The sequence below is a fragment of the Triticum dicoccoides genome, chromosome 2A, assembly GCF_002162155.2.
Source record: "Triticum dicoccoides isolate Atlit2015 ecotype Zavitan chromosome 2A, WEW_v2.0, whole genome shotgun sequence".
NCBI classification, from domain to species: Eukaryota; Viridiplantae; Streptophyta; class Magnoliopsida; order Poales; family Poaceae; genus Triticum; species Triticum dicoccoides.
Window position 1 is genome coordinate 343,215,770 of NC_041382.1, and position 3,489 is coordinate 343,219,258.

Sequence of the window (3,489 nt, forward strand, 5' to 3'; positions counted from 1 at the left end):
TGGCGCTCCTGGGACGGACGCTGATCCTGATGAGGCTCCTACCGTGACGCCATCCTCCTGAGGTCCTGCGCGGCGCATCTGCTTCTTCTTGGGGATGGCCTTCGGAGGGCCCTCACTTTTGCTGTCGGGGTCGTCGATTGCTGCAGCTTGCAAGGCGCGCTCGAGGGAGCACACCACATCCCTTTCCTCACATGGGACCGTGATGACCCCGCCACTTCCAGGCATCTTGAGGACGATATAGCCATGGCGGGTGACCACCATGAACTTGGTCAGGGCCGGATACCCAAGGATGGCGTTGTACGGCAGGCGGATGTGGGCGACGTGGAAGTCGATGAGCTCGGTGCGGTAGTTGTCGCGCATGCCGAATGTGACAGGCAGGCGGACCTGCCCTATCGGTGTGGTGGAGTCGTCGGTCACTCCTAAGAAAGGTTTGGTAGGTTGGAGCTGCTCATATGGCACTTGGAGGTTGTCGAATGTGTCGACGGACAGGACGTTGAGCCCTGCACTGCCGTCAATGAGGGTCTTGGTAACCTGCACATTGCTGATGACTGGGGAACACAACATCGGGAGGACGCCGGCGGTGGCCGCGCACTTGAGCTGATCCGCCGAGTCGAAACTGATGGCGCACTGGGACTACTTGAGCGGGCGCGCGGCCTCAAGATTGGGGAGCACCCCGTTCACCTTGCGAGCGAACCGTTTGAAGATGCGCTGAGAGGCTAGGGCCTGGGCGCCGCCCAAGATGCAGGCGATTGCATGCGGCTCCTGGAAGCCCCCAGCCCTCTCATCTTGATGATGATCATCATTCCTTCTTGGTGGCGGTAGCGAGGGGAAGACCGGCGTTGCTTTGGGGGCGATCCTCACGAGGCTGGTCCCTCCAGGCCCCCTCCCGAGGATGGTCTTGCCAGTGGTCCTCACAAGGCCTGTCGCGCCATTCCTGGCGCGCGCCACATTTGTCCCAGCGTCTGCCTCCACGTCCTCCTCCATGGCCGTAGCCCCGATCGCTGCGCTCATGGTGTCGACCGTAGTGTCCTTCTCGTATGGCTCTACGCTCTTAGCAGTCGCTGGTGTTGTGGTTGTTCAGGTTGTGGAAGGCGCAGAATGGTCGGCTGTTCTTGGATGACCCGGGCTGATCTATGCCCCGTTTGCTGTCGGGCTCCGCTGCTAGCACCACTGCTTCCTTGCGCTTCATGTCCTTGGCCTTGGCTTTCTTCTCTTCTGTGCCCGCGTCTGGCAGCTCAAGGAGAGAGAGGCGCCCCTCCTCAGCTCTTGCGCACTTGATCGCCAGGTTGAACAACTTCTGAGATGTGCAGAGATCCTCGTGGATAGCAAGCTCTTCCTTCATCTTGACATCACGGACGCCGTCGGAGAACGCGGAGATGATGGCCTCATCTGTGACCTTGGGGATCTTGAGGCGGGTGTTGTTGAAGCACTAAATGTACTTCTGGAGGGTCTCCCCTGGCTGTTGCTTGATGCATTGCAGGTCGCCCGCAGCCGGCGGGCGGTCGCGAGTGCCCCGGAAGTTGGCGATGAAACGGTCGTGCATCTCGTCCCAGGAGGAGATCGAGCCGTGCTGCAGGTTCAGGAGCCAGGAGCGGGCCCCGTCCTTGAGAGCCATGGGAAACCAGTTTGCCATGACTTTCCGGTCGCCGTTGGCTGCTTCTATGCTTAGCTCGTAGAGCTGCAAGAACTCCGCGGGGTCGGCGGTGCCGTCATAGCGAGGAGGCAGATCCAGCTTGAACTTGCCTGGCCACGCGACGTTGCGCAGCTCGGGGGTGAAGGCGCGGCAGCCGGCCGTAGTTATTGGGGCCCGCTTCGGAGGTGGAGATTGGTCTTGACGAGGTCCGCGCGGTGCCGCCGCGGGCAGCGCGCGGTCTTGACGAGGCGGCGTGGGAAGCGCGGGTGCAGCTCCTCGCAGCCGAGGGATTTCTTGGCAGCTTCTCTCTTCACGCGTGGGCACCGGACGTGGCGGATCACACCACGGGGCCACGCGCCTTGGTGCCAAGGCGCTGTCTTTGGGCTGGGGTGGTGGAGGCGCGCCCCGGGCCTCGTCGCCCGTGGCCAGCGGAGGGTGAGGCAGAGAGATGGATAGTGCCGGGGAGCCCCCTGTGGCTCGGACAAGCTCGGCGACACAGTCGAGCCACTCCTCGTAGAGGTCGTCGACTGGGCGGTAGCGCAGGAGTTCGTTTGCGGCGAGGAGTGCGGCCCGCGCCTCCATGGGAGCGTGGCATGCATGGGACGAAGAACCGGCCGGGGTCAGCGATGGAGTGGCGGTGCGGCCGTCCTGCCGTACCGAAGGATGCAGCGAAGACGCTTGCTGCTCGTTCCCCACCGGCCAGTGGCAGCGCTGGCGGTGGGAGATAGAGAATGACGAGGTGGCCCGCCGATGGGGGCCGTCTGAGCAACGCGGGCGGTGAGGGTAGCCCGACGCTCAGCTCGAGCACGGCGAGCGTCCACCATGGAGACGATGGAGCGACGGAGCGACGAACTGATGGAAGGGAAGCTTTTAAGGTTCAGGCAAACCCTTAAGGTTCGAACACTCGGGTGCGCGCGAAGTCTTTTCCTCCCACCGATCTACGCCCTAGCTCTCTAAGATCTCGTGGACGAACTCGACGAACTCGCAACACAGAAAGACACACGATTTATACTGGTTTGGGCCACCGTTGTGCTGTAATACCCTACTCCAGTGTGGTGGTGGATTGCCTCTTGGGCTGATGATGAACAATACAAGGGGAAGAACAGCCTCCTGAGGGTGAGGTGTTCTCATGCTTGGCTAACTTGTGTGTCTAGTCCTATTTATAGAGGCCCTGGTCGTCTTCCCAAATATTGAGCGGGAAGGGAGCCAACAACGGCGGGCAATTTTGAAGGGGGACAACTAGTACAAGCTATCCTGACAAAGGTGGTCTCTGCCTGCGAAAGGCTCTGGTGGTGACGCCGTCTTGGGCTCCACAACGAGCTCCATCTTGCCGTCCTTCTGGTCTTGGTCTTGTTGCACCGATATGGCAACCTTTGCCTAATGCCTCGGTACTCCTCGCTAGCGCTGGCCTCCTTAGCACCAAAGAGGAAACAAGGATGCTGCGCGCGCTGGCGCTCGCCTGGTGTCGATCGTCATGGCTCACGTCACGAGAGCCTTGTGAGGTTTGGCTCGCCTCGTTATCTCCGCCCCTCGTGAACCTATCCGACTAGGCCACTCCAGAGGAGGTCTTGTGTCGTCCACCTCGCGAGGCTTGGCCCCTCGTGAGGGTCTTGGATGCCCTGTTGATGAAGATGGGTCGTATGGCCCGCTGGCTTAGCCACGCCGCGGGCCGCAGGCAGGCAAGTCTCGGGACCCCCGTTCCCAGAATGCTGACACTTGAGATCGAAGTGATCGGACAAGCCAGCCAGGGGTTGAATTTTGGGGGGACTGGCTCTATCGCATAGACGTCCCTTAGCGCGCGCTTGTGCTTCCTTTTGGGGATATGGGAGAAGTATATCAAGTTCACCGTTTTGACT